At 41.6% G+C, this 23,447-nt stretch overlaps 1 protein-coding gene and 1 pseudogene across 5 annotated transcripts in view; both read right to left on the bottom strand.

Annotated features, from left to right (window-relative positions):
- LOC137233476 (uncharacterized) overlaps positions 1-23,447 on the bottom strand; it is an 807,788-nt gene that overhangs the window by 202,741 nt on the left and 581,600 nt on the right. The gene's annotated exons all lie outside the window — the stretch shown is intronic.
- On the bottom strand, positions 19,633-19,726 carry LOC137234098 (U6 spliceosomal RNA; annotated as a pseudogene).

The following is a 23,447-nucleotide window of genomic DNA, read 5'->3' as shown; positions in this document are numbered from 1 at the left end:
AAAGATGACTACTCACGTCATAGGCGTCCTTATGTTTTGAAAAGTAAAAAGATGTTTTAAAAAGGCTTATAAGTCCTTGGCAGACGTCGAGCGAACGGCTATAATATAAAGAGTATACGCTCAGATGGTGATTCAAAGTTTTGTAATGAACAAGTTCATCAATTGCTACTGAAGACCAATATAAGACACCAAGTTACTACGCCTAGAGCACCTTAACAAAATGGTTTTATTGTGTTTAAGAACAGCACCATCGTGCAAAATCAATGCTTCACAGCAGACAGCTGCCTTTGTATTTATGAGCTGATGCTACATATCAGGGCTGCAAACCGCTATTTTGCGGCTTTGAACGGAACCACGAACAGAATCGTTTTTTCTTAACTCCAAAAACCAAACCGCAAACCACCCAAAAATGATTTGGTTCGGTTCGGTTCAAAATAGAGTTTCAACAAAAGTCACTTAATTTATTTAATTCACCACTTTGCTTGAAAATACAACTCTAAGATAAAGTTGCATATATTTTTTCTCGATGACAACGCCATGAGTTATCACTTATGATAGTAATAGCATCTACTGTTTGCGCCTGTGGTCAAAAAAAAAAAAATAATAAATGTAAGGCGCGATAACCTCCGAAGATATCTAAGGCCGAGCTTCTCTTCTAATTTGCGTCGTGCTCCTCTTGAGTTTCCCTACAAATTGACCGGACGGGACCTACATGTTTTATGCCGACTCCGAACGGCATCTGCAAGGCAGATGAGTTTTCACTGAGAGCTTTTCATGGCAGAAATACACCCGGAGCGCTTGCCAAACACTGCCGAGGGGCGACCCCGCTTAGAAAAAATGTCTTCTAATTTAAAAACCTTATTTATAAAATTTTGATGTTGCCTTGCCCGGGGTGCGAACCTAGGGCATACGGTGTGGTAGGCGGAGCACGCTACCATCACACCACGGTGGCTGCCTGTGGTCAAAAGCTTGTGAAAAAATAAACAAATTTACAAAATGAGTTCAAACCCCTGCATAACAACTTTGTATATGAAACAGCTTTTTAATTTTTGATTTATAACATAGTCCGAACTATAACACAAACCACATACATATGTATAATTATAAAAATTTTAAAGTTAAATTAATAAAATTTTTATCAATTTTAGAAACTTTTTATTAACAGTTTTTAGAAAATTTCTGAATATGCAGCCTTGAAGCTCATTCAATTGTAGTGTAATAGTGTGAAAGTTTCAAGTAGATAAGAATTACCGTTCATTTTTGTAAATTTTTTTCCCCGAGGGTGTTGCCCATATCTTTGATATAAAAACATGCGGTGTATGGAAAAAATGCGAACACCCTCTTGAAACTTGCACATTATTACACTACAGTTGGATGAACTACTAAACTGCACACTCAGAAATTTGTTGAAAGTTTTTAATAAGTCTGGAAAACTGATGAAAATTTGATTAATTGTTGGGAGCTTTGTGTAAGTTTTGAAATGTGAAATGTATATATATATATATATATATATATATATGTGTGTTATAGTTAGAACGATATTTTAAATTGGAATTATTAAAAACGAATAAATAAACATAATTTGGGAACAATACCATTTTAAAGGAGACCAAATTATTTTACACAACCGGATATCAACATTTAAAAGCTTAATGCCTAAGAAAAGCAAGGAAGACATTTATATTTTCATGAATATCTTTTAGTTTGTGTAGTAATTTCGCACCTAAAATTTAGTAGGTATGTTTTATATGTATTGTTACGAATATTAGCAACACTAAGGGGTATTGCCATCTCTAAGCCGAAGCTAAGCAGTGATTGTGTACACATCAATAATTCAATCATTATGTCTACACATATGTACGTACACGCAGCGGAGAAGCAACGCACAAACACATTCAGGTATCTTATCTGAGATATGCAATTATAATTGTGGAAGTATCGCTCACAAACACACGCGCATATGAGAGCTATACACGTACATCTGTAGTTATAATTATAGCAGATAACCAACTAGTTGATTCTAGAACAGAAGCGCCTAGAAGATACAACGAGGAAATCGAAGAGTATAAAAGGCAGCAACAGTAGAGGCGCTGCAATCAGTTTGAATTAAGTACGCTATCTATCGCGTAATAGTAGTGTTATTGTACTTTAATAAAGGCCATTTTGCATTATTGAAAAGTGGAGTTATTTATGCAACAGTTTAGTGATTCGAACCTTAGTAGAAGATTTGAAATAAGCGAAATTGCAGTAAATTCGATACAGCAGAAGTAACATCGAATATTGAAGTACAAGAAACGCGTATGTCAGAAATGTCGACACAGATTACATCCAAGATGGAAATTCAACTGGAAGACGAGATGACATATATGGCATCCCAACTGGAATCGCAGGAGACACGCATAACATCCAAGATGGAAGAACAAGAGGAGCGCTTATCATTGCAGGTGGCACAAATGTCTTCGCAGTTAGAAGCACAGGAAGCAAGGGTAACATCAAAGCTGGAAGCGCAGGATGCAAAAATCGCTCAATTTCAGGCAGAAGTCGACGATTTGAAGTGTCGTATGGAGCAGTTACAACTAAATCGCCCAGCTGTTTCAGCGTGTAAACCAAAGGTAAAAACACCATCCTTTGACGGGTCTGTTCCTTTCCAGGTCTTTAAGCTACAGTTTGAGAAGACCGCAGCAGTGAACAACTGGAATGCTGAAGATAAAGTTGCACCTCTATTCGTAGCATTGAAGGGGCCAGCAGCCGAAATCCTACAGACGATTCCTGAAGGAGAGCGGAACAGCTTCAATTTGATGGCCGTTGTCGAGAGACGTTATGGAAGCGAGCATAGAAAACAGATATACCAAATTGAGTTGCAAAACCGTCACCAAAGAGCGAATGAGACTTTGCAGGGGTGAGGGCAGAGGGTGCGTCGGATGTTGAAAGATTGGCTCACCTCGCAAATGCAAACGCACCCGTGTAATACACCGAGAGGGTTAAAATCCAGAGTTTTATAAATGGCATACGGGACGTGGAAACGAAGCGAGCTACATACGCAAGCCCAAAGCTGAAATTTGCTGAAACGGTATCACATTCATTGACTCAGGAAACTGCCTCCCTATTGAGTAAACCAGCATATAAGGCTCATCGTGTGGAAGTAGAAAGACCAGAGTGAGTAGACACAACTTTGGAAGCATTGAAGGGTACGCAGCAGAAGAATAATGATGCAGTCAAATGCTTTAAGTGTGGAAAGCCAGGACACATTTCGCGTTATTGCAACACCAACCCTAACAGTTCCAGTGGGTGGTCGTAAACGCAGAGCTGAAGGAGATGAGCAGATCTCCAAGACCAATCAATCGTTAAACTAAAGCGAGTCAGCCGCAAGTGGCGACAGCTGGCTCCCTCAATTGAATGTCCCATAATCTCTATCTCACAAATTGGAAGAAGGTCAAACAATCTTACTGTCGGAGTACATGTGGATGGAAAGGAACGTTTACTGACTGTAGATACGGGTGCATCTCATTCCATCATTCGAGTACATTTAGTCAACAAGAAGACCATTGCATGGAGCAAGATTGCGTACAGCCACTGGAGACGACAGCACGGTTCTAGGAGAAGTAGCATGTGAAGTCGCAATTGGGAACGTCACCGTAGTACACAATTTTATAGTGGCAGAGATTGTTGATGAAATCATAATTGGAGTGGGCCTTTTAATCGACCAGGGCATCAATCGGCATGCAAAGCAAGACGATGCGATATAAGAACATGGATGTACCACTGAATTTCGGCTACGAGAGAGGCTACAGCAGTAAACGAGTGCTGGTGGAAGAGAGTCAGCAAATACCAGCAAAATCAGAAGCAGTTATCTGGGCAAAGGTTGATGGAGAGTGTGGGACAAACAAATTGTGGGTTGTCGAAGCAGCAAACAAATCAGCACCGAACATACCTGTAGGAAAACCCTGGATATGACAAAACAAGACGGACGTATTCCGGTAAGAGTACTCAATGAGTTCAAGTCACCACTCAAACTGACCAAAGGAGCTATTTTGGGAAGATGCCAAGAGGCTGAAGTAGTTACTAACTGTGAACAGCTCCAGGAACACGTTTCATCTAGTAATACTGATCTTTCTAATGACATCACGGCATGGACGGAGGGGCTAGAGTAAAATTATCAGAGTAAGGCAAAGCAACTGCTCCTAAAGTACGCAAACATATTTGACCAGGATGGTTCCAAACCAGGCCGCACCAATGTTGTAAAACATCAAATTGACACTGGAGACGCGAGGCCGATACGTCGAGCTCCTCGTAGAGATCCACTGGCAAAACGGGAAATTGTGAGTCAAATCGTACAAGAAATGAGCGACAGCGGCGTCATCGAACCATCAGCTAGTCCATGGAGCTAACCTGTGATACTTGTGAAAAAGAAGGATGTGAAAATGAGGTTTTGCGTGGACTACCGCAAGTTGAACGACGTCACGAAAAAGGATAGCTACCCATTGCCAAGAATAGGCAACACTCTGGACTCGCTCTCTGGTACGAAATGGATTTCCACACTGGACTTGAAAAGTGGCTACTGGCAAGTGGAAGTGAAGGAGGAAGACAAAGAAAAATCAGCCTTCAGCGTCGGAGATGGTCTTTGGCAATTTACAGTAATGCCTTTTGGACTTTGTAATGCACCAGCTACTTTTGAGAGACTCATGGATCAGGTATTGAAAGTACTACATTGGAAAACATGCTTGGTATACCTGGACGACATCATCGTATTGGGCAAGAACTTCGATGAACATCTTAAAAACTTGGAGGAAATTTTCCAGAGAATAGCTGGCGCTGGTCTGAAACTAAGTCCCAAAAAGTGTGCGCCATTTAAAAAGGAAGTAAATTATTTGGGTCACAAGTTTACGACAGAAGGTATCCGTACAGCGAATGAAAAGATAGAGGCAGTAAAGGATCGGCCAAGACCACAGAACTTGCATAAATTAAGAAGTTTCCTTGGGCTGTGCACATATTACCGGCGATTTGTACCGAACTTTCCCAGCGTAGCCCATAGCCTCCACGAGCTTACAAGAAAAAATAAAGCTTTTGAATGGAAGAAGGAGCAAGAAGTGGCTTTCCAAACATTGAAAGAGCGTTTGTGCACTGCCCCAATGTTGGCATATCCAGCAACCTTTATTCTAGATACAGATGCGAGCGGATATGCTATAGGAGGCGTTTTATCACAACTGGTCGATGGAGGTAGTTGCATACTACAGCCGTCCGATTGGAAAACCAGAGACGAACTATTGAGTTACACGGAGAGAGCTGTTGGCATTGGTAGAGTGCATTAAACATTTTCACAAATACCTCCACGACCAGCGATTCCGCGTCAGGACAGATCACGCAGCGTTGAAATGGCTTCTGAAGTTCCGTAATCCAGAAGGACAATTGGCACGGTGGATCGAGCGGCTACAAAGCTATGACTTTTCCATTGAGCATCGGAATGGTAGTACCCATGGGAATGCCGATGCAATGTCACGAAGACCATGTAGTTTGGAATGCAAGCACTGTTCAAAGGCCGAGGCTAAAGAAGACATTATAGATGTCGGGCTAATGGCTATAACGTTTACTAATGAATGGGACAAGGAACAACTAAGAAAGTGCCAGCTGGAAGATACAGATCTGTCACATGTTATGCAAGGGCTCGAATGAGACGAAAGAATGAGAGAAGAGATGTCAGCAGAGAGTCCCATTGCGAAGTCATATTGGGCACAGTGGAACAGTTTAGAATTGATATCCGGTTGCTTGCATCGAGTATGGGAGAGTGAGGATGGTCAATGCAAGAAGATACTGATAGTTGTTCCCAGAAAGAGGATTCCTGACGTGCTCAGCGAGCTGCATAATGTTCCAAGCGGAGGTCATCTTGGAATCACAAAGACGCTCGAGAAGATTAAACAGAGATTCTATTGGGTTGGTTGCCGTCAGTCGGTCACTGAGTGGATTGCGAACTGCGAGGTTTGCAGCAGAGCGAAAGGGCCCAAAACCCGAAGTCATGGCCAGGTGCACCATTTGAAAGGATCGCTATGGATGTCGCAGGTCCATTTCCTACCAGCAACTACGGAAACAAATATGTACTGGTGGTTATGGATTATCTCAGCAAATGGCCAGAGGTATACCAAGTCGAGAAGCGGAAACAGTAGCAGAAATGTTTATAAACAATTGGGTTGCAAGGTATGGGGTACCAATGGAGTTACATTCTGACCAAGGCATGAATTTCTAATCAGCTGTGTTCCACGAAATGTGTAAATCATTGGGCATTCGAAAAACACGGACAACTGCATTGCATCCTCAGTCCGATGGTATAGTGGAACGTTTCGATAGAACCTTGGAGGAGCATTTAAGGAAAGTAGTAGACAAGTACCATAAGGAGTGGGATACCCGCATACCATTATCTTGATGGCTTACCGATCAGCAATGCATGAGACAACGGACCAAACCCCTGCAAAAGTAATTTTTGGCCACGACCTTCGGCTGCCAGCAGATTTGAAGTTTGGGATAGATGCCGATGCGGAGAGAAATGTCAAGAAATCCACTGGTGTCTTGGAAGAAGAGCTGAGAGAGGTACACGATCTTGTAAGGCAACGAGCAAAGATTATGAGTGACAAGATGAAAGCCATATACGATAAAGCAATTAATTCGGAAGGTTTTCAGTAAGGAGATTTGGTGCTGTTATACAACCCACAACAAAAAAGGTTTGTCCCCGAAATTGCAGCGTAATTGAGAAGGCCCATACAAAGTTGTAAAACGGATCAACGATGTAGTGTACCGCATACAAACCATTGGCAACCACGAAGAAAAAAAGGTTTATCCCCGAAATTGCAGCGTAATTGGGAAGGCCCATACAAAGTTGTAAAACGGATCAACGATGTAGTGTACCGCATACAAACCATTGGCAAAACACGAACCAAAATGAAAGTGGTTCATTTGGAAAGGCTGGCAGCGTTAAGATCGAGGGATTTGTCTAATCGGGACGATCAGACTTAGGTGGAGAGCAGTGCTACGAATATTAGCAACACTAATGGGTATTGCCATCTCTAAGCCGATGCTAAGCAGTGACTGTATACACATCAATAATTCAATCAATATGTCTACACATATGTACGTACACGCAGCGGAGAAGCAACGCACAAACACATGCATATATCTTATCTGAGATATGCAATTATAATTGTTGAAGTGTCGCTCACAGACACACGCGCATATGAGAGCTATACACGTACATCTTTAGTTATAATTATAGCAGATAACCAACTAGTAGATTCTAGAACAGAAGCGCCTAGAAGATGCAACGAAGAAATCGAAGAGTATAAAAGCAGCAACAGTAGAGGCGCTGCAATCAGTTTGGATTAAGTACGCTATCTGTCGGGCAATAGTAGTGTTATTGTACTTTAATAAAGGCCATGTTGCATTATGGAAAAGTGGAGTTATTTATTCAACATTTTAGTGATTCGAACCTTAGTAGAAGATTTGTAATAAGCGGAATTGCAGTAAATTCGTTACAGTATATTGAAGGCAGCTAATTGAATAGTTTTTCTTCTCTTAAAAATACGACTACTTTCTTATGTGCAGAATATATGCTCTGTAAATACTCCCTATAGGTATATTCATGCATTCTACCATTTTCGTTCCTTACATTTTATAATAATCAACAAACCGTTTTGATAAGTTTTATAAATAAGTACATACATGGATTTGATCTCAATAACTGTATTTTATTTGTATGCTTAGTAGGTACAAATCGATGGTGGGTTGCACACAGATCCCAAGTGACGAATTTCAAATTTTTTATACTATCAAAACCTAGCATTAAACGTTTGAACCAATTGAACCGAACCGGTTCGGCGGTTCAGAGGTAGCCGCGAACCGGTTCAAGTTTTGCCTGAGTGGTTCGAACCACTGAACCGAACCGCTTCGATTTTCGAGGCGGTTTGCAGCCTTCTAAATATACAACAGTTTATCTAAAAAAAACAAAACAACTTCGAACGTTATTGGTTGGTATTCTATATATGAACTGTGGTTTAGTGGGAAGCCATCATTAAACACACTTTCGTGTTTTCGGTACTGAAGTGTATGTTCACATACAAAATGGGAGAGAAATGCTTGTAAGGGCATTTTGGTCGGTTATATTTTATTAAGCAATGCATAATAAGCTGGGTCGATTTATTAACCTATATCGCGCCGATTTTTCGATAGGTTTTGGGCTCAGGAAAAAAGTTCCACTAAGCATACCCAAAAAAATAATTTTCGAGCCTGCAAAATTTTAGTTTTTTGACTTTTTTTCTTTGATTTTTAAGGTTTTTTCATGACCTACTTAAAAAATTTTCATTTGATTTTAAAATTTTCATGTATACCCTGTCCGAATCAAAACTGTCCGCTAAAAACTTTGGCGATAACAACTTAGCTCGTCGCCTGATCATTTTGGTATACTTATTGGTGGGTCTAACGGAAAACAATACATAAAAAATGATTTGGAGCCTTGAAAATGAAAAAATCGATTTCGACCAAAACAAGTCCCAAAAAACCAAAAAAAAAAAATATTTTTTTTTTAAAAACTGTTAATGCCAACGTTTTTATCGCATCATTTTAAGTGGGATAGGAACTATGAGACAAATTCGTTTTCATCGGCAACACTTTTGCACGTTTCTGAAGAAACCCTTAAAAAAAAAAAATGGCGAAAAAACTAAATTTTTTCACCAAAACACTCCTCAAAACCCAAAAAATATTTGTTTTTTTTTCAAAAAACTGTTATCGCCAAAGCTTTTAGCGGACAATTTTGAGTCGGAAAGTGTATACATGAAAATTTTAAAATCAAATGAAATTTTTTTTAAGTAGGTCATGAAAAAAACCTTAAAAATCAAAGAAAAAAGTAAAAAAAGTCAAATTTTGCAGGCTCGAAAATTATTTTTTTGGGTATGCTTAGTGGAACTTTTTTTCCTGAGCCCAAAACCTATCGAAAAATCGATGGGGCGATAAGGGTTAACTTTCGTCCATGCAAATCAGCCCAGCTTAATGCATATAGAGTGTTTGATTCCAAGACCAGAAGAGTTATAATCCGACGCGATCCAGAGTGAAATACAGTCAAAGGGAACAAAAAAGGCAAGCCCGTTTGGTCGTAAGAGGAAGCTTTTAAAAACATGGCATCTATTATGAATAGGTTATGCATAAATAAAATAAATCGGTGAGAATCGTCATAGCAATCGCAGCAGCCTGTGGTATTAGTATGTTACAATTCTAAAAACTGCTTTTGTGGATTCGTCATAGACCTAAACCATTTGCCTATAAATAAAAAGAGCTTGTATGGCCACAAACAAGCTTAAAGGCAATGGAACAAGCACATTGTAAATTTTTTATTGAATTTTGGTTTAACCAGCCACGAGTTGACCCCTGTGTGTTTACGTTCCAAACCGCAAAGGACATTATGCACTTATTAATTTATGTTGATGTTGAGCTCATACATATGTGGCAGCAATAACAAAATAATGGAGAACTTGTTGTGTGAACTACATGTTGAATTCCAGATTACTCGCAATGAAGCAGAGTTTTTGTGGGTCTTCAAATTCAAATAGATTAAGACAATCACATGTTGGAGTTTTATCAAAAGATGCATGCTGAAAAAGCATACACTAGCTGAAGTTGGCAGATGTTTTTTTAAAATATAATGCAACTCAACCTAACGCTAGAATGCCATATCGTAAAGCCATCAGGTCACTAATGTACTTAATGGTGTGTACCAGACATTGTATACAGCGTAGGTGTGTTAAGGGTTTGGGTCATTGCAGTATATGGAGACAAAGGACCAACTAGCCTAGGTATTCACTAAGCCACTATACGAAAACAAGTTTCTTAATCTTGTCAAAAAGTTTGTACAATCCTAAAAGAAATTTTACTTGTAAAAGTTTACGGTTGCTAAAACAAAACAGGCGTAACAAGCAAATCAATTTGCGAAGATTATACGAAATTAAATACAAAACAACCAACAGATGATAGCTATTGTTGATTTGTCTTCTTCACCCAGTTCGTTTAGTGGCGCTGCCGCTTGTTCTACTAATGATGCAAATATCAAATCTGCTGCACCTGCCAATAATAAAACTGGGTATTCCAGGGTTGCCTTTGGCCTTCAGGGATCAGTCGCTACTAACCTAACATCTAATAATAATTCTAACTTAGCATTCAAAAATAATAATAATAATTCAAATAAGTTCATAAAAGCACCCAACATTGTCGTAGGTAGTAATCTTAGCTTAGCTGTTCGACTGAAATGGTTGAATTTGTCATCTTTAAAGCCGACGGTAAACGCTAGCGATATAGTCGACTATGTCTCACATAATACAAACATCTCGCCTTCATTAATTCATTGCTTTAAATTAATAAAAAAAAGATGCAGACTCCAGTTTGTTATCAAGATGTAATTCTAAACTTGGAGTCTCGCCTTCAATATATAATAAGCTTCTTGAGCTATGGCAACCGGAGGTCAAAATTTAACCTTTCCGTTTTTTTCAAAAAGTACAGGGCTCAACTGCAAAATCTTAGCTTTATGCGGTAATATAAAAAAAGTATAAATATCTATTATCAGAATATATCGGGGTTGAGAACGAAATCTAAAGATATATTTTTAGTCACTTCAAGGTGCGACTATGATGTCTACGTCATTGTTAAGACTTGGCTTAATAATGACTTCTCTGACTCAGAATTTTTAAATCAAAGTCTGTTTCAAACTTATCGAAAAGATAGAGACCCTATCAAAACAGGGCGTCGCAGAGGCGGTGGGTGTTAATTGCTGTAAGGCGTTCTCTTCTCTCTTCTTTTGTGCCGCTCTCTAATGGTGACTATCTCTTGGACCAGCTTTGTTTCTGTATTACTGGGCCTTCGGCAATTTATTTATCTGCGTTTCTTACATTCCGCCTTGCAGCACGGATTTGCTGTACTGTGCTCATGTCAATAATATATTTGACCTATATGAATATAATGTTGATATTAATTTTTGTTTCCTGGGGGATTTTAATCTCAGCAAGGTTGTTTGGTCGAAATTACTAGAAGATGATATATTAACACCTACTAACGTCCTGCTACATGGCTCATGCTGCAGAGGTTCCACCGATGGAGTGAAAAAGGATAGTAGAGGAGGAAGGACGCAAAGGGCAGTTGGTTGTTGTTGTTGTTGTTGTAGCGATAAGGTTGCTCCCCGAAGGCTTTCGGGAGTGTTATCGATGTGATGGTCCTTTGCCGGATACAGATCCGGTACGCTCCGGTAACGCAGCACCATTAAGGCGCTAGCACGACCATCTCGGGAACGATTCATTTGGCCACATTAAACCTTCAGGCCATCCCTCCCTCCCCTCCCCAGAGTTCCATGAGGAGCTTGGGGTCGCCAGAGCCTCGTCTGTTAGTGAAACAGGATTCGCCGCGGATAGGTGAGGTTGACAATTGGGTTTGGAGAAGCTGTATATTGCGCTGGCAACCTGAAGGGTTGCGCTACACAGCCCCTTGAATCTGGTATGTTAGTCGCCTCTTACGATAGGCATAACTACCGCGGGTATATTCTGACCCCCTCACCCGCTGGGGGTTGGTTGGTCATAGGCTTAGATGCAAATGCACACCACAATGCGTGGGGAGGAGCGGATACGAACGAGAGAGGTGAATCTCTATTTTTTTACATCTTGCAAACCAATTTGCAGATAGCCAACAGGCAGCAATGTTCTGGATATTACATTGAGCTCCGAGCGTGATATATCAAGGTATGATTGGATGGTTCTTGATAGACCATCCTTCTCCGACCATGCGTATATCTGCCTCAGCATCCCCCTAAAGAGGGTAGAGAAGGGAGGAACCTTTAGAAACCCTAGGTTAACGAACTGGACTAAATTCCAGGAACAGGTAGAAACAAAACTGGGGCAACCCAAAGAGGTTGCCAATGTCGAGGAACTGGAGGAGTCGAATGAATTCCTAACAAGGGCGCTTATGACTGCGTATAACAAAGCTTGCCCTCTAAGAAGATTCAGAGGAAAAGCAAAGCCGCCATGGTGGAGCAATGCGCTGAGTCTTCTAAGGAGACAGGTAAAAGAAATGTTTAAGCTCGCAAAGACCACGGAAAGCGAAGCGTGTCGGGACGAGTACAGGGATCTACTGAGGATCTATAAGCGTGAAATTTCCAGGGCGAAGAGAATCTCATGGAAAAGTTTCTGTAGGGACATAGAGTGCTACAGCGAAACAGCACGGTTGAAAAAATTCCTAGCAAGAGGAAACATAGTCCAGGGACTAATAAAGAAAGGGAACGGGGAATAGCCACGTAATCGTGAGGAATCCCTTGAGGTGCTTCTCGAGACACATTTCACATCGGGAGACGGTTTAGAAGAGCCAGCAGTCATCACTCACACTTCGATCACGGATCGGGTAGTGTAGAAAGGTCCCTAACGCAATTAAAACAAAGAAGACTTCACTGCTTGAATTATGAATGTCGAATTGTCTTTATTCAAATAATTCATCCTATTTATATTAGATTATTCTAAACATATTCTTACATATCCATTTACATTTAAGCTTACATACTTACATACATAACTACCTTAAACATACATACTTACATACCTACATACTACTCGGCACAAAATATGTACCTACATATATGAGCTGCAAATTTATGGGAAATGCTAACCTTGCAAGTTGCAGGAATGCAAATTGCTGGGATTCAAATTCGTTTGGTTGTGTGTTGTACACGTCTGTTTATTAATGGCTGTGTCAGCATTAATTCTCATATGCATTTTTATGTGTTGATGAACATTTAGACTATTTTTGTAGCAGGTTAGAATATTAGATTGATTTAAATATTTTGGATTAAATTGAATTGTTGGCTGCTTACACTACATCTCCCTTTTTTTTTTTAGAATGCTTATACATTTGGGGAATGCATGAGTATTCTATTTTTGTAAATTAATTCTACTTTTGTATTTTAATGTTTGTAGGTTGAACATCTTATTCTACTAATTTAAGTCTATTTTTGTGTATTTTTATTTGCCTATTCTCTATGTTACTACTAAATTTTTGCTTATCCTCATTTCCTATTCTAGATGGGATTAAGGTGTCATAATTTTTATTATTAGTGTTTTCTTCTTCATCGATTTCTTCTACCTTATAGGGGATTAATGTAAAATTATTGTTTTCATCGATGTTTACTACTCTAAAGGGTATTACTAAAATAATTTTTCCTATTGATATCTTTTTTTTTTTTTTGTTTTTTTTTTCAAGTTATTAATAAAATTATTTTCCTATCGGTATTTTATATTCTGCAGGGTTATAGAATTATTTTTCCTATTGATACTTTCTATTCCACAGGTCATCAATAAAATTATTTTTCTTATTGATATTTTCTATTCCGCAGGTCATTAATAAAATTATTTTTCTATTCTGCAGGGTTATTAATAGAATTATTTTTCCTATTGATAATTTCTATTCCGCGGGTCATTAATAAAATTATTTTTCTATTCTACAGGGCCCTATATATCTACTATCTAGCCTAACTAGGTATAAAGGATCCTAGTATCTAAAATTATGGCCTTTCTAAAAGGCGGGGTTATCCTTGACGAAACAGGTCTAACTTATTTTTATATTTTTTAAAAAAATAATGAAGATAAATGATTTAGTATATCCTATCGACTAAATATAGGAGATCTAGTTTTCCTTACCTTGATTATTTCTATTAAACAAAGCTTTTGCATTGTTATTAAAATTAAAACGTATAGAATAAGATGATGGTTACAGTCATCATTGGGTGAAAATTAACATTGTTTTAAAAAGCGGGATCTATGAGCGCATGATATACAGTAGATTGGGTAAATTCAGTTGCTGCTAGAGCAAGAAGTAGTTATATAGCGATAAGTGGTTGAACCAATGGGTACAGTAGATGCAAAAATTTTTCATATCTTTTCTTATACCATTTTTCATATTTTCCAGCAATATTTTTATTAGATCTTATGTGTCATGCGATTTTCTGGATGGCCTTTCCAGATGGGATCGTCATGATATTTATGAAGAATTTCTATAATTTTTGTCGACATTTGTCACATGCATAACTTCTGAGGTTAATGCAAATATTAGATCTTCGAGAACTTGGGTACCTATTTTATTTTTAAATATGCTTACTCGAGTATTCATTATTCTTGACCAATTTGTCTCCTAAGGGACAACTGTTTTTTTCTCTTACAAGTCCTAGATTGCCGGCATTTTTAAGCCTGGTTGAATATTGTCCTAAGTCAATAACTTCCTCAACAATCTGGTTGCTTGTATTACGCTACAATTTTTCTATCTTTTTGGATGAAAACGAGCGTGACATGTCTAATTGCAAATTTATTTATTAAGCGCTTTATTTATAATAAAGCTCTCTTTGTGACTTTTTATTTTCTTCATTCTGGCTGGTTTTGAAATTTCCGATCTTGTGGTAACTTTAGGTTGTTGTTGTTGTTGTAGCAGTGCTTCGCCCCACCTAACAGACGCGACCGATCACAAACTGTCATCAATATCCTCTAACGGGAGTCGAAGGAAACTTGCTGTTTCAACAGGGGTGGACCATAGCGAAAGGGGTGTTAGAGGCGTTGGTTCCACATTACAATTAAAGAGATGGTTGGTGTCATGTGGGGACACATTGCAAGCGGGGCATACATTTTGTATGTCGGGGTTGATTTTGGATAGGTAAGAGTTTAACCTGTTACAGTATCCAGAACGAAGTTGAGCCAGAGTGACACGCGTTTCCCTGGGGAGTATGCGTTCCTCTTCCGCAAGTTTTGGATACTTTACTTTGAGTACTGGGTTCACCGGGCAATTCCCGGCATAAAGGTCCGACGCCTGTTTGTGGAGTTCACCAAGGACCTGCTTGTGTTTTTTCGCTTCATACGGCTGTGTTCTCAGATGCCGTATTTCCTCAAAATGCTTACGGAGATGACTCCTTAAGCCCCTAGGCGGTGCTGGCTCGTCAATCAGATGTCTGTTGGGATGCCCAGGTTTCTGGGTATTCAACAGGAACTGTTTGGTCAGCGTCTCGTTTCTTTCCCTGATGGGGAGTATTCTCGCCTCATTATGTAGATGGTGTTCTGGGGACATAAGAAGACAGCCCGTGGCAATTCTGAGAGCAGTATTTTGGCAGGCCTGTAGCTTCTTCCAGTGGGTAATTTTTAGGCTTGGCGACCATATGGGTGACGCGTAGCATGTAATCGGCTGGCTAATTGCTTTGTATGTAGTCATGAGCGTTTCTTTATCTTTTCCCCAGGTACTGCCAGCAAGGGATTTGAGGATTTTGTTACGGCTCTGAATTCTCGGAACAATTGCGGCTGCGTGCTCACCAAAATGTAGATCCTGATCAAACGTCACACCCAAGATTTTGGGGTGTAGGACAGTCTGTAGCGTAGAGCCATCGACGTGGATGTTCAAAATGGTCGACATTTGGGACGTCCATGTTGTAAATAAGGTCGCGGAAGATTTAGTCGGTGATAATGCCAGGTTTCGCGAGGCGAAAAAACTGGAGAGATCAGGGAGGTAGCCGTTTATTTTATTGCATAGCTCATCGATCTGTGGGCCTGGGCCTGTGGCCATTACTGTGCAGTCATCGGCGTAGGAAACGATTGTGATCCTTCCGGTGGTGAAGGTAGCTTAGATATGTAGAAATTAAACAAAAGTGGGGATAGGACACCACCCTGTGGCACCCCTTGTTTAATTCTCCTTGGCTTTGATGTTTCGTTTCTAAATAGCACCGATGCCTGCCGACCACCCAGATAATTTGCGGTCCACCTTTTAAGACATGGGGGAAGGGTAGACCCTTCCAGGTCTTGCAGTAACGAGCCATGGTTGACCGTATCAAAAGCTTTTGATAGGTCTAGCGCTACGAGTACTGTTCTATGGTGGGGGTTTTGATTTAAACCGCAATTTATCTGGGTGCTAATGGCATTTAGCGCGCAGGTAGTGCTATGGAGTTTTCTGAAGCCATGCTGATGGGAGGCTAGTTGCAAATTTGCTTGGAAATAAGGGAGCAAAATGGCTTCGAGCGTCTTTGCTACTGGCGATAGGAGAGATATCGGACGATACGACTCTCCTATGTTAGCTGGTTTACCAGGCTTTAGTAGCGGGACCACCTTGGCCATTTTCCATTTCTCGGGTATGACAAAGGTGGAAAGAGACAGGTTGAAGACCTGCGCTAAATATTTGAAACCCTCTTTCCCTAGGCTTTTAAGCATCGGCATGGATATGCCGTCTGGGCCCACTGCTTTGGATGGTTTAGCGCGACCAATGGCGTCCTCAACCTCTTTAGCGGTGATGGTGATTGGTGACGCGCTGAATTTGTGTTTATGTGCGTGTCTGTTGGCCCTCCGTCTATCTTTGTCGACCGTAGAATGCATTATATATTGTCGGCAGAAAGCGCTCGCGCATTTTTTCGCATCCGACAGCACTTTGTCGCCAAAGGCGATAGAAACTTTGTCTTTGTGCTTAGTCGGATTCGATAGGGACTTTACGGTGGACCAAAGTTTACCCACACCGGTAGAGAGGTTACAACCTCTTAGGTGCTCCTCCCATTTCGCCCGCTTGTGTTCATCCACAAGCAATCTGATGCGTTGGTTTATATCCCTTATTTGGGGGTCGCCTGGATCAAGCTGCCTTATAAGGTCACGTTCTCTCGCTAAGTTTGCGGCCTCCGCCGGGAAGTGGGGCCGGATTTCGGGAATTCTCCCGGCGGGAATGAAACGTGCCGAGGCGGATTCAATGACCTTGCGGAAGGCACGCTCCCCTTGGCGGGAATCAGTCGGGATAGGGAGGGCAGCAAAGAGGTTGTCTGTAAAGGATTTATATTCTTCCCACTTTCCTTTTTTAAAGTTTATGAAAGTGCGTTTTTCGGTGACGATGAAGTCGGCGGTACGCTCGAGCGAAACAAGTATAGGCAGGTGGTGATGCCAATGATACCATCGGCTGCCAGTTGACGCAGTTTACGAGTTCTGCGCTCACGATTGAGATATCTGGCGAACTGTGACAGCTTCCTACCATACGTGTGGGGGCGTCTCCGTTTATTGTGCAGAACGTCGTTTCTTCTATTTGATCCGCCAACATCTCGCCCCTACTGTCCGCCCGCAAATTTGAATGCCATAGATCATGATGGGCATTGAAGTCGCCTAAAATAATGCGATTGTTTCCAGTGAGTAAGGCTCTGATATTAGGGCGGTATCCACCGGAGCAACAGGTGGCAGGGGGGATGTAGATGTTGATGATTTCTAGGTTTGCATCGCCTGACCGGACAGATAGGCCTTGACGTTCTAAGACGTTGTCCCTGCGGTCGATGCCAGGATCAAATATGTGATACTGCACAGAGTGGTGTATTATAAACGCGAGGCCGCCTCCATTTCCGCTCTCGCGATCTTTTCTGTGGACATTATACCCAGAGCAGGTCTGCAATGCAGATCGTGCTGTGAGTTTAGTCTCTTGAATCGCAGCAATGCGGATGTTGTGCCGCTTCATGAAATTGACTATCTCCGTAATCTTCCCAGTTAGTCCATTACAGTTTAACTGCAGAATTCTGAAGTGCATGAGGGGAGACGTCGCCACTCTGGGGGTAAGTGACGGGTGACTACGCCTGGGTTGAGGAAGGCCAGGACGCAATTGCTGTTGTGGCCCTGGGACTGGGCGTCCTTGGGCAAGCATTGGGGTATCCGGATGATTTGGGTTTGCGACCTGGCAACATGGCGCGATGAAACCCGTCGAGGGGTTGCCGTCGCGGAGACCAGAACATCTAGGAAAGTGGCACCACCCAAGGCAGGAGCTGCATTGGGCGGATGTCGCAAACATATATATTCTGTGCTGGCAAACGGTGCAAACGGAGGTAGGGACTAAGAGTCTGTTTCCCTGACCTACACGATTGCTGCCGGAAAAGAGGGGGGGGGGGGGGGGGAGAAGACGGGGGCAGGGGATGTTGCTCAGCATTGCTTCCGACTCTACTACGAAGATTGCAGTTATGAGTTAGCAGCTGTTTGAGTTGTTGGCGCCGTGGGGCGCGAGCAGCAGCGGGTACTTGTTGTGGTTTGCTGAGCAGCGGGGCTGCTGGAAGGTAATGGGGGGCGCTTAGACGTAAACTACGGGGCGCCCTTGGGCGTGAACAGCAAGGTGCCACAAAAGATTTATAGAAGTTACGTGGACGTCGGGTTTTGGGATCAAGCCCAGAACAACCTGTCCGATGCAACCATCCCTTACACGAGACACACTGAACAGAGTATGACCGTCCTAAAAAGATTCTTTTCCGGCAGATGCAGCAAAACCATTTCTCAGGACCGGGGTCAGGAGACGGACCCGGATTGGATTCGATACCTTCCCGGAGCAAGAGAATATGGAGCAGTCCTGCTGCAAGGAGCTGCTGGGAGGATGACAATTTGTGGGAGGGACGAAACAAATTAAATGGGGTTACACTGAAATGACAGTCCTTGGTCGGGAAAAATCCCGAGTCGCTCCGGTACATAGAACCGACTGCTTTGGGAAGCGCCAACTTTAGGTATTTTGCATATTTCCACTTACGTAAGGTTTTTAGTTAAGCATTATGTTGCGAAAGGTTTGTGGTATAAATCTTCTACCTTGACATCCTTCATAGATGTTGTTTTGATTAACTTCTATGGAAGCTACTACTGAGAATTAGCAAATTGTTGAACTTAGACAGTGCTAATGAAGCTGTCTTAATAAATTCTTCTATTGAGTGAGGCATTTTGCATTGATTCATTTGTAATATTTACTGTTCTTATCGAAATTGTGTTGGATTTAGAGGATTTAGGGTGCTAAATTTGAATATTATATCAATAACGCGATTCCGCAGGTTGAAACTGTTAGCCAAAAATCTGAAATGTTTGGGTTAATTTTTGGCTCTGGTTCAGCTGGTGGTTTATATTTTAATATTCTATTCTCTGATGTTTCAGAGTTTCTTTTTCCTACCTCGTAACCAGCTATGGGGTTAATTTTTGTCCACGAAGACATTTTAAAGAGATGATATGATTGAAAGAGAAAATTAAAGAGAATTTAGAAATTTATTCCTGTTTCTTTGGGGGTGGTGGAAAAATACTAATTTATGCTTATTTCTTTGTTTTTTATGTTTATTATATTAAGCATTCCTTTTGACTTTTATTATTTTTTCCTTATTTAGTTAGCACTATAAAAAGTTTATTTCTAAAAATGTTTGTTCTTGAGGAAAAATATGTTCAACTTAACATATTTGACATTTCTAATTTTTCTTACAAAATCTTCTAAAAAAATTTTTTTTTCAAATGATGAATAGTTAAATACAATTTATTTTTTCTTGTTTAATTATTAAAAATTAATTCCTATGCTATTTTTTTTTTTCATTTTGTTTTCTCTTTTTGTATTTTGGTAAAAAATCAGTAAACATTTCAAAAAAAAATTTTTTTTTCACATTTAAGAAGTTTTATGAAAACGACCTAAACGCTTGATTTTGATTTTGTATGTCCTTTTCTGGGAACATAACTAACCGCTAGGTTGCCCGAATATTTTTTTTTTTTTTTTAAATAATGGTTAAAGAAATGACTTCATACTTAAGGTAGTGTATTTATTATACTTATAATTATCATGCTCCTCTTGTTTATCACCATTGAAAATGTGGTACGCTTCACGAGATCAGTGTCATTCTTGCTCTGGGGCTATGCTAATATCGTTCCAATTTTAATGTATTTTCCGTTGACGTAATAGCCACAATATGCTAATCTTCGTGTATTTTCCGTAGACGTAATTTCCACAATATGTCAATCTTCGTGTATTTTCCGTTGACGTAATTGCCACAATATGCTAATCTTCGTGTATTTTCCGTTGGCGTAATATGCTAATCTTCGTGTATTTTCCGTTGAAGTAATTGCCTCAATTTTTATTATTGGTGCCCGACTTTAACACCTTCTCTTTTTTTTTTCTTTTTACAAGGCTTAGGCTGTAATCAGCCAGAAAAATCCTGCCGGCTATGACATTAGGCTGAAAAATCAGCCAGTAGCATCATAGGCAGGATCGCCATGTAGAAAGGTCCCTAACGCAATTAAAACAAAGAAGACTTCACTGCTTGAATTATGAATGTCGAATTGTCTTTATTCAAATAATTCAGCCTATTTATATTAGATTATTCTAAACATATTCTTACATATCTATTTACATTTAAGCTTACATACTTACATACATAACTACCTTAAACATACATACTTACATACCTACATACTACTCGGCACAAAATATGTACCTAAATATATGAGCTGCAAATTTATGGGAAATGCTAACCTTGCAAGTTGCAGGAATGCAAATTGCTGGGATTGAAATTCGTTTGGTTGTGTGTTGTACACGTCTGTTTATTAATGGCTGTGTCAGCATTAATTCTCAAATGCATTTTTATGTGTTGATGAACATTTAGACTATTTTTGTAGCAGGTTAGAATATTAGACTGATTTAAATATTTTGGATTAAATTGAATTGTTGGCTGCTTACACTACAGTACGGCCGGGCTTGTAACCGATACCAAGATCGAATGGGCAGTGAAAACGTTTTCTAAGTTTAAATCTCCGGGCCCAGACGGTTTATTCCCCGCCATGCTACAAGTTTCAAGTATGGGGGTCGTGGAATGGCTTAAAATAATATTCGGTGTGTGCATAAGGCTGAATCATGTACCGCACTCTTGGAGAACTGCTCATGTAGCTTTCGGTCACGTTTATCCCAAAGACTATAGACCCATTAGCTTAACAGCATTTCTGCTCAAAACCTTTGAGAGGCTGATAGATGTGTACATAAAGTCCAACGGTGGATGGTCTTAATTATATTAAAGTACATCCTCCCTTAACCAGATGGATCGGCTGAATGTTAAATTCCAGGAAGATTACATCACAATGGGGATTGTACGAGGCCACGAAATCATGGACAGGGGCACGCCGTAGGGAGGGGCGCTATCACTTCTGCTGTGGACGCTGGTCATCAACCAACTGCTCAGGCGATTCGATGAGGAACCCGTAACGCTTTCCCAAGGCAGTCGGTTCTATGTACCGGAGCGACTCGGGATTTTTCCCGACCAAGGACTGTCATTTCAGTGTAACCCCATTTAATTTGTTTCGTCCCTCCCACAAATTGTCATCCTCCCAGCAGCTCCTTGCAGCAGGACTGCTCCATATTCTCTTGCTCCGGGAAGGTATCGAATCCAATCCGGGTCCGTCTCCTGACCCCGGTCCTGAGAAATGGTTTTGCTGCATCTGCCGGAAAAGAATCTTTTTAGGACGGTCATACTCTGTTCAGTGTGTCTCGTGTAAGGGATGGTTGCATCGGACAGGTTGTTCTGGGCTTGATCCCAAAACCCGACGTCCACGTAACTTTTATAAATCTTTTGTGGCTCCTTGCTGTTCACGCCCAAGGGCGCCTCGTAGTCTACGTCTAAGCGCCCCCCCATTACCTTCCAGCAGCCCCGCTGCTCAGCAAGCCACAACAAGTACCCGCTGCTGCTCGCGCCTTACGGCGCCAACAACTCAAACAGCTGCTACCACTCATAACTACAATCTTCGTAGTAGAGTCGGAAGCAATGCTGAGCAACAGCCCCTGCCCCCGTCTTCTCCCCCCCTCTTTTCCGACAGCAATCGTGTAGGTCAGGGAACCAGACTCTTAGTCCCTACCTCCGTTTGCACCGTTTGCCAGCACAGAATATATATGTTTGCGACATCCGCCCAATGCAGCTCCTGCCTTGGGTGGTGCCACTTTCCTAGATGTTCTGGTCTCCGCGACGGCAACCCCTCGACGGGTTTCATCGCGCCATGTTGCCAGGTCGCAAACCCAAATCATCCGGGTACCCCAATGCTTGCCCAAGGACGCCCAGTCCCAGGGCCACAACAGCAATTGCGTCCTGGCCTTCCTCAACCCAGGCGTAGTCACCCGTCACTTACCCCCAGAGTGGCGACGTCTCCCCTCATGCACTTCAGAATTCTGCAGTTAAACTGTAATGGACTAACTGGGAAGATTACGGAGATAGTCAATTTCATGAAGCGGCACAACATCCGCATTGCTGCGATTCAAGAGACTAAACTCACAGCACGATCTGCATTGCAGACCTGCTCTGGGTATAATGTCCACAGAAAAGATCGCGAGAGCGGAAATGGAGGCGGCCTCGCGTTTATAATACACCACTCTGTGCAGTATCACATATTTGATCCTGGCATCGACCGCAGGGACAACGTCTTAGAACGTCAAGGCCTATCTGTCCGGTCAGGCGATGCAAACCTAGAAATCATCAACATCTACATCCCCCCTGCCACCTGTTGCTCCGGTGGATACCGCCCTAATATCAGAGCCTTACTCACTGGAAACAATCGCATTATTTTAGGCGACTTCAATGCCCATCATGATCTATGGCATTCAAATTTGCGGGCGGACAGTAGGGGCGAGATGTTGGCGGATCAAATAGAAGAAACGACGTTCTGCACAATAAACGGAGACGCCCCCACACGTATGGTAGGAAGCTGTCACAGTTCGCCAGATATCTCAATCGTGAGCGCAGAACTCGTAAACTGCGTCAACTGGCAGCCGATGGTATCATTGGCATCCGACCATCTGCCTATACTTGTTTCGCTTGAGCGTACCGCCGACTTCATCGTCACCGAAAAACGCACTTTCATAAACTTTAAAAAAGGAAAGTGGGAAGAATATAAATCCTTTACAGACAACCTCTTTGCTGCCCTCCCTATCCCGACTGATGCCCGCCAAGGGGAGCGTGCCTTCCGCAAGGTCATTGAATCCGCCTCGGCACGTTTCATTCCCGCCGGGAGAATTCCCGAAATCCGGCCCCACTTCCCGGCGGAGGCCGCAAACTTAGCGAGAGAACGTGACCTTATAAGGCAGCTTGATCCAGGCGACCCCCAAATAAGGGATATAAACCAACGCATCAGATTGCTTGTGGATGAACACAAGCGGGCGAAATGGGAGGAGCACCTAAGAGGTTGTAACCTCTCTACCGTTGGGGGTAAACTTTGGTCCACCGTAAAGTCCCTATCGAATCCGACTAAGCACAAAGACAAAGTTTCCATCGCCTTTGGCGACAAAGTGCTGTCGGATGCTAAAAAATGCGCGAGCGCTTTCTGCCGACAATATATAATGCATTCTACGGTCGACAAAGTTAGACGGAGGGCCAACAGACACGCACATAAACACAAATTCAGCGCGTCACCAATCACCATCACCGCTAAAGAGGTTGAGGACGCCATTGGTCGCGCTAAACCATCCAAAGCAGTGGGCCCAGACGGCATAGCCATGCCGATGCTTAAAAGCCTAGGGAAAGAGGGTTTCAAATATTTAGCGCAGGTCTTCAACCTGTCTCTTTCCACCTTTGTCATACCCGAGAAATGGAGAATGGCCAAGGTGGTCCCGCTACTAAAGCCTGGTAAACCAGCTAACATAGGAGA

The sequence above is a fragment of the Eurosta solidaginis genome, chromosome 5 (genome assembly GCF_040869045.1).
Source record: "Eurosta solidaginis isolate ZX-2024a chromosome 5, ASM4086904v1, whole genome shotgun sequence".
Taxonomy (NCBI): domain Eukaryota; kingdom Metazoa; phylum Arthropoda; class Insecta; order Diptera; family Tephritidae; genus Eurosta; species Eurosta solidaginis.
This window is presented reverse-complemented; position numbering and strand designations above follow the sequence as displayed.